General features: G+C 43.8%; 1 protein-coding gene and 2 non-coding genes across 3 annotated transcripts in view; all 3 read right to left on the bottom strand.

Moving 5' to 3' along the window:
- Naam (Nicotinamide amidase) overlaps nt 1–13851 on the bottom strand; it is a 233641-nt gene that overhangs the window by 161379 nt on the left and 58411 nt on the right. The window lies entirely within an intron of this gene.
- TRNAR-ACG (transfer RNA arginine (anticodon ACG)) lies at nt 2471–2543 on the bottom strand. The gene has a single exon. It is a non-coding gene; the product is annotated as a tRNA-Arg (tRNA).
- Nucleotides 3536–3608, bottom strand: TRNAR-ACG (transfer RNA arginine (anticodon ACG)). The gene has a single exon. It is a non-coding gene; the product is annotated as a tRNA-Arg (tRNA).

The following is a 13851-nucleotide window of genomic DNA, read 5'->3' as shown; positions in this document are numbered from 1 at the left end:
AGGTGACGCCCCCATCACCACCTGACTCACGTCACCAGAACAGCCAGGAGTCGTGGCTGGCGGTGTGCGGCCCCTGCCTCCCGCTCAATATCACCGTCCTTCTGCAGGAATGTTGACGTGTATCAGGCACCGGCGGTGAACATGACGTGTCCGCACACAGGCAGGACACCGGTGAAAATGTTTCACATCGTAGAATGACCAGAATCGCTAGATCCTGGGCACACCAGCTGCCATACGAGAGGTCCATGTCCTGCAGCACACCGGGTATGTTGACCAAATGATGTGGTCGTCGTTCACTGTGTGTCCCTGAGAATACCAGTTTCACTTGCTGTGTCTAGCGGCAAGGTTGGTGTAATATAGGTGACGAGGTGAGTTCCTCGGCAGATGTCCCGCTTTAAATGGTAAAGGAGTATCTGGGAGAGGACCCGTAGCTTCATAGGAGGCAACATATGGAGGGGTAACGCTCCATGGTATGTGCGCTGCAGGTTTCTCGACATCGCAGAGCGTCTCACTATGTCTGAAAAGTTTCGTGTCACTGACGTCAATGCAATACGACTGCGCAGCCATGTAGGACGGAGAGGTAACAGACGACCTGGTGGATTATGACGAGAACACCTTAGTTATCTATGGCAAACTTATCTGTTGGATAACAGTACATGGAAGGTCGGTACATGAGATAGAAAACAGAAGACCTGGTGGTCTATGACGAGGTAATTTACCTGTGGACAGTACATGGGAAGGACGGATGACAGAAGACCTGACGACCTAAGACTACACTTACTGCTAGAAAACAGTATAAAGGAGTACATGAGAGGAAATGATAACAGAAGACCACAGGGTATATCACGAGGTTCTTAGCTGGAGTTTGAAGTCCATATGTCGGGCATGACGGTCGTTTTAGGTCATGAGGTGAGAACATGTAGCAGTACAAGTGAGTAGGTAGAGGAGGAGGAGAGCGGTTGGTCTACCTGCTGGCGTCTCACGTGTATACGAGAGTCTGATGATTGCGAGTCTGTCAACATGAGTAAGAAGCTTATGACTGACACTCCATCAAGAGGAAGTAGCCTAAATATGTATAAGTCAAGTTGTAGATGACCACGCTCACTTCCAGGCAGCGTCTCACTATTCTTCGTCCTGTTTAGCAACAAAAGTTTCGAAAGAAAAACACGATTTTAAGCAAATAACCGGAGTGACCCATATCGAAGGACTACATGGCATTCTGGCGACTCGTGCAGAGGGTTCTGGGCCAATAGTGACCTGGTTTTCTTTGTTGCAGTTGATCGTAGGAGAAATCAAGGAGGTGCGGGTGAGGGATGGCCAACGGCAGCGAGCGAGCGCCAGCCAGCAACGCGTCGGCCCAACACAGACTCGACCTTCGTGTTCTCTCAAATCGTGTATTTCAGGAGGTCATCAGGGGTCAGATGGTGGTATTAATGAGGGCGAGGAGGTCACGCTGATGATGATCGTGGGTCGACGGCGACTCCTGTTGCAGCTGACCTGTCAGCTGTCGTGACCCGTCTTATCAACCGTGTCATAAATGGGACATTGATTTAGGAAATAGAACGTAAGTTAGTGAAGGGATTGCCCCTGTCCTGTATAACACCATTGTGACCTCCGTAACGGCACCAGTTAAAGACAGGTGAGACTACGAGCTATTTCAGTGTTGAAGAGATAAGAGACTGCGTCACCAGCCTCGTATAAATGAAATTGTAAAGAAGGAACCTATGAAGCATTGAACTCTTAAGGAGACAATGAGGTTGAATTCCAAAACATGGAGATTGAAACCATGCAGCAAGTGTCGTACAAATGCCTAAATTAATCAGACCCTATTTGAGGCAAAGTCATGAACATGAGAAGGGGTTTGAACACACACACTGTCGTCTATCATCATGCAGATCTGTTCACCAGCAGATCATCATGTGAGACGGATCGTGAGGGAGACATTATGAACGAGTCAGTTGCAAAATTACCTTCCAAGTACGTGGACTGTGAGATGTGCAGGAGGGATGCACACACGTCATATATTGTACCTGAGCTAGTACCTGCCGCCTGTGTTTAATCTCGCTTGAGCAGACACATACCAGACTTGCGGGAAAGGTTCAAACACAAGAATGGTAGATGGTAGACGAGGGTGAACTGAGCTGCGAAAAGAGGTGGGAAGATGTCGGTTTGTCCTATGTAGATAATGGAAGAGTAAGAGGAGATATGATGAGATATATATTCCTAAGAGGCCATGAGGGCATTACCTGGTCTTCGTAAACATATGATGTACGTTTTACTATAGTTCCTGTTGCGTGTCGTTTTCTATGTTGAGAGATTCTCGCTTGGTACTAGACTAAAATAAAATGTGCATTATTTGTGGTGTTCGCTTAACTAAGGCATCATAGCATATACTGTTGTTAGGAAATCCACTAATAGGTATTCGGTGATTACAAAATAACGTTCGAAAAACATTGAAAAAATTTACATCCGACCCTGCCAGGATTCGAACCTGGAATCTTCTGATCCGTAGTCAGACGCGTTATCCGTTGCGCCACAGGGCCGTGAAGGAAAGTGAAAGTGTTCAAGTGAAAAAAAAAATTAATTTTGGGGAAGAAGAAAAAATCTGAGTATTTTCGTTGCTGTAGTCTGTTACTAATCATATCTGTTGAGCCCAAGGGTTCAAGTATTGCACAATAGCACCGACCAGGACGGAGATATCCACCAAGATATTGCACGAAGCATAGAACAATTAACCAAAAGTGATAGAAAAAAAAAAAGGCAGTCGTGGTGAGGTGGTAGAGTTACGAACCAATTTTTGAGGTTGGTGTGTTGGTTCCTTTAGACCAGTAATCTACACGGGTCTCTCAGGCCGACAGTAGCATTTTAGAACCATCATTTGAAGTAACTTGAGACGCCTTCTTCTGTTGTTTTAGATAACAGATCATACATGTGAACTCCTTATCACTACATGTTTAACTCCTTATCACTACATGTTTAACTCCTTATCACTACATGTTTAACTCCTTATCACTACATGTTTAACTCCTTATCACTACATGTTTAACTCCTTATTACACTCTCTTAACTCTTAACTATCATAATTGTCTTCATAAGTAGTTACTGAACTGCAAAGTACGGACGCAAGTTGTTGGGAATGTTTTCAATCAGTACATATTGAAGTACATATTGTGCATAATGGTTCATATGAATAAGAAAACTACATAGTTACTGCCAGATAAACAAGTCATTGATGGAGATTAATATCATTTGTTTTTAAAGTGTTAATCATAGTATCATCTGCCGTGTTATACTGTAAGATTTCGAGGTAAAAAAATTCGGGCCAGTGAAGAATCATTCTTGTATTGTGTTATAATGTTACGGGGAAAAGACGTTAGGAAAATTTTGCTATCATTCACACTAATGTGAAGTTTGCAATCGAAATGGTTTAGTATTGCACTTAAAATCTATTTATGGTAGATTTAACAGTTAGGTAAAACAGTATTGCGCCTAAAATCTATTAATGGTAGATTTAACAGTTAGGTAAAATATTCTGCGACCCTGCCAGGATTCGAACCTGGAATCTTCTGATCCGTAGTCAGACGCGTTATCCGTTGCGCCACAGGGCCGTGCCCTATTTGTGAAAATGACAACCGAACGAAACTTTCTTTTCTTTTTAACTTTCACTTGATTATGGTTGATGGTGACATTATATCAGTGGTTTATTCACATTTGAGAGTGAAAAGGTATTCAACAGCATAGGTATAAAAACATATAAGGCAAGTACGGAGCCCATGTATCCTAAGAATAAGACATTAAACATTACCAGGAAATCATACTGTAGAGTGACGTATTATATTTCCAAAATTTGATGGCAATAGTTATATAGACGTGAGAGAGTCTGCCATATCAGCTAAGGTCTGTAGCTACCGTACATAACTTCACAATCACCATTGATGTAAGAGGTGCAGAAACCATTGTCATGTGTCTTGCCGGCGCCTCCCTCCCACCCGCTCATACGTACATTAAAGGTTACCATACATATGTGGGTAAACCTCGCCGGATATTGATTTAAATCAGATCATGTATAGCTTGGCTAAGTGTAAACATTGGGGAGTGCATGGCGACTGAGCATCAGGATCTTGCCTCTCCTCCTCATCTTCATTATTCCTGCTTCATTATCTTCCTTCCGTGTGAGCCTCATCTTTATGTATATCCATTTTAAGCACATCCTTTTTTTTTTTTTTTCCCCTTTCGGTCATGTTCCATTACGGTATGATTAAGGTGGTTTTTAAGCAGTCGAATCATATTGCTTCACCCTGTCCTGTAGGTGGCATGTTCTTAGCAGAAACGGTTTTACGGCAACCATAGTAAAGACGCCACCAGTCGTCAAGGTGTGCTGTATGTTTCCCCCACTCGTCACTTGTGTCTCACGTAGAGTCAGTCCAGAACATTCCCAACTCCCCCACATCTTCATTGAACGTCCTGGTGTTGTTCTTACAGCTCACTCACATACATGACTAATATTTTCCCCATCCATATCCTCATTTGCTGTTTCAGGAATATATCCATGATTTTTTTATGACCTATCTTTTTTTTTATGACCTATCTTTTTTCATTTTAGCATCCATGTTGTATTGCTTTGACATAAGCTTAGCCTAGGTAATGTGACTTGGACAAGCGTGTTCCTGCTCTGGCTTACAGTACTCAACTTTCCGTTGTTTGTGCAGTGCTGGTGGCCTTACGTCTCACTCATAAACGACTATGGATACAAGTTAATTTGTTTTGTCGCTCCGACTTAAAGAGGCGGAGCACCATAACGCCTAGGCTAGGGTTGGAGTGGGGGTTGGGGTTGGGGGTTGGGGTTGGGGTGGGGTTAGTGTTGGGGTGGAGGTTAAGCCGTTGCCAGTTTAGATTAAGCAGTTTAATGTTCAGTCTTAACTGTTTCCTTCCTTGCTGTGTGTTCACGGTGCTCCTCCGTACCAGGAGCCTGGAATACCTTGTGTTGGTGTTATGATCTGTAGATGATGTTGAATGATCATGGTGGTGGATGTCTGTTCGTGCCACCCTCGCCGCTGGGCCATGGGGGGTTTTCCCGCCATACGTATCTTTCATCTGCCTGCCCGCAAACACTCCACAGCTTCCCTGAGTATCTACATCTACAGCGTATCTCGTGCCTCTCTACGTGTACATCTTCCTCCGTTATCTGGGAATACTTGGTGTATCGAATGGGCAATGTCATGAATAATCTTTGGGTCCACCGCTGCTGCTGCTGTCGTGTGTGTGTGTGTGTGTGTGTGTGTGTGTGTGTGTGTGTGTGTGTGTGTGTGTATGTGTGTGTATGTGTGTGTGTATGTGTGTGTGTAAGAGTGTGTATGTGTGTGTGTAAGAGTGTGTATGTGTGTGTGTGTGTGTGTATGTGTGTGTATGTGTGTGTGTATGTGTGTGTGTGTGTATGTGAGTGTGTGTGTGTGTGTGTGTGTGTGTGTGTGTGTGTGTGTGTGTATATGTGTGTGTGTGTGTGTGTGTGTGTGTGTGTGTGTGTGTATGTGTGTGTATGTGTGTGTGTGTGTGTGTGTGTGTGTGTGTGTGTGTGTGTGTGTGTGTGTGTGTGTGTGTGTGTGTGTGTGTGTGTGACCACGAGAGACCATTTGGAGTCTAAGCCGGGGCCGCCCACCAGGGTGCGTGACCCGTTATCCCTTTGAGCCGTCTGCCTCGCGCACCACGGATTAGAGAGAGAGAGAGAGAGAGAGAGAGAGAGAGAGAGAGAGAGAGAGAGAGAGAGAGAGAGAGAGAGAGAGAGGAAATTTCGTAGCTTTAACGTAAATATATATTTCTGGAGAAGAAGAAGAGAGAGAGGAAAAGGAAGTAGGTCATTTGTTGCCGAGACATGTACAATACTCGAGAACGACGCGTTTCGCTGGCACTCGAGGACACCTGGCAGAGTCGAGGACACACGTGAAGACGACTCGAGAACGACGCGTTTCGCTGACACTCGAGGACACCTGGCAGAGTCGAGGACACACGTGAAGACGACTCGAGAACGACGCGTTTCGCTGACACTCGAGGACACTTGGCAGAGTCGAGGACACACGTGAAGACGACTCGAGAACGACGCGTTTCGCTGGCACTCGAGGACACTTGGCAGAGTCGAGGACACACGTGAAGACGACTCGAGAACGACGCGTTTCGCTGGCACTCGAGGACACTTGGCAGAGTCGAGGACACACGTGAAGACGACTCGAGAACGACGCGTTTCGCTGGCACTCGAGGACACTTTGCAGAGTCGAGGACACACGTGAAGACGACTCGAGAACGACGCGTTTCGTTGACACTCGAGGACACTTGGCAGAGTCGAGGACACACGTGAAGACGACTCGAGAACGACGCGTTTCGCTGGCACTCGAGGACACTTGGCAGAGTCGAGGACACACGTGAAGACGACTCGAGAACGACGCGTTTCGCTGGCACTCGAGGACACCTGGCAGAGTCGAGGACACACGTGGAGACGATGTAGTCTGGTGTGGGGTAAGTGTGGAGTATGACCAGCGGGGTGAGGGAGGTGGCTGACCCACGACGGGAGGAGAACCATAGGAACAGTTACGACTGAGACACTCTCATGACAGACAGGTTGAGGCTGGCTGGTTGGTTGATTGGTTGGGTCATTAAGGTCGCACACACCACTCACCAGCGGTCAGGGACACACCTGAGGGCTCTTACACACACACACACACACACACACACACACACACACACACACACACACACATTGCTGATTAGCAGATCATTGACGTTTAACATGGAGGAGGAACCCCTGCCCTCTGCCACAGGTGGCGCCAGTTGACACAGCTCCTGAATGTAGCTTTAAATCGCGCGATATGTCTCAGAAATCTTTCCGAGCTCGTCATGTACGACTGAACCCCCCCCCCCCCCCCCTCACGAGTACGACTAACGACCCTTGAGTATACCAAATTTACCGTTCCGATGCCACGACTTAAACACTTATTACAACGATTTACGCTTGAGTTCGACGACTTGACCCCTTGAGTGCGACGACTTAACTCCTTGAGTACAACGACTTCACTTTTGAGTGTAACGATGACAACAGTATGAGTAAAACGACTTGTCCCCTTGACGTTGACGACTTTGGCCTTAAGTGCGACGACGGATCCCTTTGAGTACGACGAATTAACCCGTTGAGTGCGACGGCTTTACCTTCGAGTGCGACTTAACCTCTTGAGAACGACACAGCCCCTCGAGTCTGACGGCTTAACCTCGTTAGTACGATGACAATCTTTAGAGTACGATGATTCATCCCTACGAGCACGACGACTTACGATGACGATCTTTTGAGTACGACGAGTTAACAGCCTAAGATGGTCGTCGCAGCGAAAAGATTAAGTGATTGCACTCAGGGGAATAAGTCGTTGCATTTGAAGGATTGTTGCTGCACTCAAAAGATTAAGTGGTACTCAAGAGGTTGGATCGTCGTACTCATGGTGTTAAGTCGTTGTACACATGTTGTCGCACTAAGCGGACTAAGCGGTCGCTCAGATCTTCAAGATCTCTAGGGGGTTCTGCCTTCCTTGTGATCGTAATCTATTTAAAGAGTTGACTTATAATCAAGTATTTACATTTCTCAAGATAACAAAACATAAACAGCTGATAAACTTATCTATTCGTGTTTCCTTCACTCTCATTAACTGCTTTGAAAAGCCCGCGCCAAGCACCCTGGTGGCCATCTCGTGGCGAGTGCGGGAACTAAACATAAACACAATTGCTAGCTGGTGCAAAAGTCGCTATTTTCACTTATTGTCTATTTTTTTTTTAATTTGTCTCTGTATCGGTAAGTTTTGAAATACTTAACCATATAATGCCTCTAGAAATGTATTACTTGGTAGGCTGAGCATAATACAAGTGAATTTTCTAATTGCTTTCAGAGATAATGGTGTCATTTAGATCGTGATGGAATATTGCCCTGACAGTTATTGACTCGATTTTACCAGTTTACAGATAGTGGTAGATTAACCATTAGGTAAACAAGGCAAGGCCTATCGCACGTGGATCACAAGAGACCCTAGCATAAGTGAACTGTGAACTATATCAGTGCATGAGTGAATACCAAGCTTGGGACAACAGCATGACCCATTTATCATGGCTTCCAGGACGACCACTCTTTGGGAGAGGAAAACGGGATAGAAATAATCATAGAGACTCACTCTCAGAATATGAATATGTAATTTTATGTTAACGATGTTTCAGTTCTGTTAAGGTCGCTCGCCAGCGGTACCGTGTTCTGTTATGGTTATACTGTGGTATCTGCTAGCCATCGTAAGTGAGGATTTTATCCAGCCTGATAGATAACCGTAAAAGGAGAAAGCTGAACATTTGCCAGCGCCATATATAGCCAGCTAGCCAATTTGCTGGCTAGTTTTCAGTGATTGCAGCAATATCTTATCTCAGTTTAAGAACTAGTCAGGTAGATAAATTAGGTAGGATAGCGACAAGCGACATAGCAGCCTAGCTTGTTGTTGTCAGCATATTCAAAAGCAGTATCTCGTTATGTAACTAGTTAGCGAGCTGGTGGGATAAATGTATAAATAAATTATAATTTTCGCTTCCCATAATTAAAGCTTTTTTTTTTTTTTCTTAAGGCAGAATATTATCTACCGTTACTGTTATATTCTGTGTTAGTCGTTTTGTGGATGGCAAGATCTGAATGTGTTCGTTACTGTTATTGTTTTTCAATTGTAAATTCCTCAGATAAGGGATTGCGACAGTTGATATGATAACACTGATAAAAATATTGTTATATACACACATGCTCTGAAACATATTATTCCAATGAAATTCTTATAATGATTGAATATCTGATCAGATTGGTTAACTTATTTTTGAGGAATATGCTATGTAGATGTTTCAGAAGAATATTCTTTATATCGGCAATATCTTTTCATCATCATTATTTCGTCCCGCAGGTCCAGTCCTGAAATTTGTTCTGAGAGGAGGGCCAACCAGAGAAGCCAGACCTCTCTGATGCTAAGTGCAGACACTGCTGCATCCAAGGAGACCTCAGAGAAACTAGACCTTGTGAGGGATGGTCTGATGTGCACAGAGGAACCTAAGAGGAACAGGGACCTTCTGCTGTCAACGATGAATGTAACAAGACAACGCGAGCAACTGCCAAACCTCTTAATCCATCTGAGTGGCCCTCTGTTGGAGGCACAAGAGACGGAGCTAGTGCATAGTGGACCACTTCAGGTTGGATCAAACTGGTATATGTTTCCACTAATATTTAATGTATCGGAACTTAGTGAATGGGGGGGTGGGGGAGAGTGAGAAAAATTTCGATGTACCGTTCCACACACACACACACTGCTCCTGTTGCACACTGTTTTTCCAGTCAGCAGTGTGATGGAGTCTCTCACTGCCTAATTATAAGTACGTTATTAAGAAAACCATAAAGTTCCGAACATAAAAGTAGCATGATTTCATGGAAAGAGTTTGAACTGCTTCTGAAACATAAGAAGACTTGATCGCACTGAGATGTCTGTGCTTAAAGCAGAGAATAATGCAAATGGGATGTTATGACAAGGGTGGTTCCTCTATATCATTCACCTGCAGATAGGAACCTTATCCTCCCCGGCTCCTCGGATACTGTATCAAAGCCAGACAATATTAACAACCTGAAATATATTGAGAAGTTTGATTATGGAACAACATATTCGTTGTGACAGGACATGTACTGTTTGTACCACTTGAAAAAAGTTCCAGAGTGAGTTAGCAGAATCAGTCAACAGTAGAGTGCTGGAAACCATCATGACGTAGATAATGGGTCAAAGTACCACTTCGTTATCTTGGTCTTTAATCCAGATGTCAGCTACCAGGAACAGATGTTTGCGATAGTAAGGTCAGAGTCGTTGCAGAGGATGTCAGAAATTAAAGATCATTTCTTGGAATTCATGGTAGTGTAAGGAACTATTGGTCTGTGTTTGATGCCATTTTGCCGATGCTCGGAGGGCTGAATATTTCCCTTGATGAGTATTGAATAGTCATACAATATTGGTTCAAACATATAGTCGGAAACCCCAAAGGAAGTTCAGTTTAGACTGAGTGGAAAATCCTCGAGCTACGTGTTTACTCTTGGGTGGACGCACACAATGAATCTGGTGGTGGCTGATGCAGCAACCAATCAGTTGATGTTCATAGTTACTTTGGGTATGCCCAGAAACTCCACATTTTCCTTTGTAGGACGACGGCGATGGGCAGTTTCGAACAAACTTCTTGACGTAACTCGGAAGTCCGTGGGTGAACGAAGATGGGTAACCAGAGTGCAGGAATGAATGTCGAACTCAGAAACACTCTGACGACAGATCGCCCACGAAGAACCTGATGAATGATTCAGTGATATGGGGAAGAGGTTAGAAAAGATTTTTTTTTTCTTTGATTTCATAATGTCTACCATTGCATATCTGGAAGACACATTCACAAAATTAGACCAAATGAGAGTGGCATTTGAAGTGAAGCTAAACTCGACTTGATTCAGTGAGAAATATTGCGAAGTCCACGAAACACTCGGAGCTCTGCTGATGAATTAGATATTGATGAAAAGCCAGTAGTACAGCACGATCTAAATGTGGCCTCATAGCCATCACCACATGACAGTGCTGGAGGTACTCGCAGTCATGAGAAGCGGCGGATGAAGGAACTCCACCCAAACCTCTTCTGGCGCACTGGAGATTGTTGTTGCCCTCCAGCTGACGGTGGCTGCTCCGAAGAGGAATTTCTCCAAAATCGAAGTTCATCAAAACATGTCTGAAGTCATCAGTGGTTCAAGGTGGCTTCAGCAAGCTTCCCATAATCATCATCAACCGCGAACGACGATGACGTGAATTCACTTCCAAGGAATGAAGTGCTGAAGGTATGTATGTGGTGTCTCTTGATGTATTGGCTACCCCGCAGCTTAGTAAGCCAAGTTACCAAGTGAAAGAGGTGCTTATCCAAGGATTTTACTTTTGCTAATATATATATATATATATATATATATATATATATATATATATATATATATATATATATATATATATATATATATATATATATATATATATATTGAAAAGGATCACAATTTTGCGCGTTATCAAGTATATTCCTATGAGTCCACGGGGAAAATGAAACACGATATGTTCCCAAGTGCAATTTCGTGTAATACTCACATCATCAGGGGAGACATAAGAGAGAAATACAACAGTCAGTTGATATACATCGAAGAGACGTAGCTACGACGCCATTTGGTAAAGATGGGAACTTATCGTGTTTCATTTTCCCCGTGGACTCATAGGAATATATATATATATTTGGAAAGGATCACAATTTTGCGCGTGATCCAAGATATTTCATTTTCCCCGTGGACTCATAGGAATATATATATATATATATATATATATATATATATATATATATATATATATATATATATATATATATATATATATATATATATGCCTTACATGTGCCTAGTTTACATAGCCTGACAGGTGTTGCACATGCCGAGTGTGTTATCCTTAACCAACTGGGATCCTCTAGAGTTTCAACATCGGCTGGTGAGGACACAAAATCTCGCGGTGCCTGGCTACGTGGTGCTGACAAACACGAATTCGGAATGAGGTAGATGGAATGAATGAAACCCAACACCATTACCTCCCTGGCTCCGTGCAGAACTCATCCCCGGTTGTCTGCGGTGTGTGCAACACCAGTCAGTCAGAACATACACATGTGGTTTGTTCTTGGCGCGTGAAGTGGTGTCTTTGCTGTCACTTTGCCGGTGATCGTGTTTGCTGCGGAAGACGACCCCTCTCCAAACAATCTCTTCAAAACATGACTCAAGATCGCTTGTGTTCGAGCACATAATTAGGATCCTCTTGACTCACTCGTGATTGGGGACTCCACAGAAGATTTCTCATGTCGCCTTCGAAATTTGTTGGAGTTGGCGCTGGTATGAAACGATTTTTCCACAATATTATACACTACTGAATGATGCCTCCTCTTTGCTTGGGTGGTGGCACGGTGTTACTTGCTTGGTATGATGATAAAAGTGTGAGTAGATTACGTTCACTCGTGAAGTTTAATCAGTTTTCGTATTACCGTCTCCATGAAGGCGATTTCTACTATCAGTTTATAAGATTTTAATGTCGGCATTTCCACCACCTTTTAGAAGTCCATGTGGCATCATCCTGAATCCTCATCCGACAGCGAATCCCTCTCCTTGGATCAGGTCGGTCTGCTTCCTTAACACATTCCTCATTCACCTCACGGACGCTCCTGCCGCACATCCAAGACCCGCCAAGCCGGACATACACCCAGTGTAGGCGCCAAAAGTATTACTAACATCCTCTCCACCAAGAAAAATCCTGCCCAACTTCCCTGCCTCACTGAAGTGGTGAAATAAAATCATTATTCATTGATTTACACATGAAAATAAAGAATTGTCTGTTGATCAGTATGTTCACAGAGATTCACGTTTTGTGTCATATGTAATTTATGTAGGTTTCCCAGAAGTTCACTTCCGTTTTCTGTTCTAATCGCATTTTGGCTCAGTGCTGTCACCTGTTGGGGGATGAAGGAGATACTCAGCTTCCCCCCAGCCCCACCAGATGGCATTGCTCAGTTTTTCGCCGAAGTTCGTCCAATATTCAGAATGGACAGGTTTAGTGTTCGTTCGTGCGTGTACCCATGTTACAGTGTCACTTGCTGGTCGCACGTTTCTTGTGTTGCCAGTTACATACTGGTGGCAGTGTGCGTCTCGCAACAGTCTGGCTAAGCACCGAGGAGGTGATTGTTGTACCCTTGGACAGTGGCTCCGTGATGCAGGGAAATGTTTATTAGTAACATTGTGTGTGCGAGATTATACGGGTTCCAGTGTTGGAAAAAGTTGTGCCGAGTCTAGTGGCTTACAGTAAATGTAGTAAATATAACGAAAATAGTCTATACATTGGTGATTTAGAAAGATGTTTGTTAGCATTGTGTATTTGTAGTGATACTAATGACTGTTAGGGACATTCGCAAGGACTGGATATATAAATGGCCAGCATCACTCTGCAAATGACAAGGTGAGTGTGAGTATTTACGTGTTGATGGGTAATAGATGTGGTGTTTGGCTGGTCTTCCTTCCGTGTTTACCGTGGGGGAACCTCACAACCCCTTGGGAACGGAATTTCTCGTTTAAATCATTTCCTCGAAGACTGAGCGAAGGTGTAAACACGTTCACGTCGACACCGCCTCCCGTAATTATGATAGTGGAACTTATCATTAGATGTTTACATTGATAACTATGAATTTTGGGAAAGAACTCAAGTTCCCTTGGCGTTCATGTTCCTACCCTTGTTATATTAGGGTAAATTTAATGTGGTAAAGACGTACAATGATGATTACATGTTGGATGATTGTTAGGGCTGTAGGCCTGTCAGCTGCCACGATCGTTAAGACCATGAACTGAATTATCTTCAATACTTTTTCGGATAAAGGTGATTCGAGACCACATGCACCGTGTGCGTGTAGCTAATGACCCATCATGAATGGTTACATATGAGCTCGTAAACCAAATGAGACAGCTGCTTGAACCGCACCGCGTATCTTATACTTTCCGTAATTATATATATATATATATATATATATATATATATATATATATATATATATATTTTTTTTTTTTTTTCAAACTATTCGCCATTTCCCGCGTTAGCGAGGTAGCGTTAAGAACAGAGAACTGGGCCACTGAGGGAATATCCTCACCTGGCCCCCTGCTCTGTTCCTTCTTTTGGAAAATTAAAAAAAATTGAGAGGGGAGGATTTCCAGCCCCCCGCTCCCTCCCC

This window comes from Panulirus ornatus, chromosome 48, assembly GCF_036320965.1.
Source record: "Panulirus ornatus isolate Po-2019 chromosome 48, ASM3632096v1, whole genome shotgun sequence".
Lineage (NCBI taxonomy): Eukaryota > Metazoa > Arthropoda > Malacostraca > Decapoda > Palinuridae > Panulirus > Panulirus ornatus.
The sequence above is the reverse complement of the archived record's forward strand: the minus strand, read 5'-3'. Positions and strand labels throughout refer to the sequence as shown.